The 251-nt window shown below is 39.8% G+C and overlaps 1 protein-coding gene across 1 annotated transcript in view; it reads left to right on the top strand.

Moving 5' to 3' along the window:
* Nucleotides 1-251, top strand: part of dlg2 (discs, large homolog 2 (Drosophila)) — a gene marked incomplete in the record, with an annotated part of 110,841 nt that overhangs the window by 63,891 nt on the left and 46,699 nt on the right.

The following is a 251-nucleotide window of genomic DNA, read 5'->3' as shown; positions in this document are numbered from 1 at the left end:
GACTTCAAGTTTCTACATCACACTGTACAAGTTGCATACTGGACCAGGACTGACTTCCTAACTATTTGTGATGTCACAAATCATGCTGGTAGGCCCCGCCCCTTAAAATCAGATAGAAAACTAACAACCGCGAACTCAGTTATATTTGGTTAGAGCAGAGCTATGAAATAATAAATCATCCATCTTTGCTCACTACATCTTACCCTTTCTTACCCTCAGGTGTGTAAAATCCACAGGTTACTTCTTTTACT

The sequence above is a fragment of the Morone saxatilis genome, unplaced genomic scaffold (assembly GCF_004916995.1).
Source record: "Morone saxatilis isolate NCDOM2014 unplaced genomic scaffold, NCSU_SB_2.0 Contig20, whole genome shotgun sequence".
In the NCBI taxonomy this organism is placed as follows: Eukaryota; Metazoa; Chordata; class Actinopteri; family Moronidae; genus Morone; species Morone saxatilis.
The sequence above is the reverse complement of the archived record's forward strand: the minus strand, read 5'-3'. Positions and strand labels throughout refer to the sequence as shown.